Source organism: Phalaenopsis equestris, unplaced genomic scaffold, assembly GCF_001263595.1.
Source record: "Phalaenopsis equestris unplaced genomic scaffold, ASM126359v1 Scaffold234078, whole genome shotgun sequence".
Lineage (NCBI taxonomy): Eukaryota > Viridiplantae > Streptophyta > Magnoliopsida > Asparagales > Orchidaceae > Phalaenopsis > Phalaenopsis equestris.
In genome coordinates, this window is record NW_018252004.1 from 69926 (window position 1) to 70162 (window position 237).

Sequence of the window (237 nt, forward strand, 5' to 3'; positions counted from 1 at the left end):
TATATATTATTGTAATACTTATTACATAATCTTTATTTTGTGTGTATTGTGAATTACATTTATGTTCATTTGGAGAGATTCTACGTAGGAATTTTTATTAAAAATTCTTAGGGAATTGAATATTTTTCTAAAAATGTGGGCTTAAGGATGTCCCGAGGCAAAATGATGCACGCATGTAATATTACTCTTTTCAAATAATTAATACTAATTAAAATTCCTATAAATATATATATATAT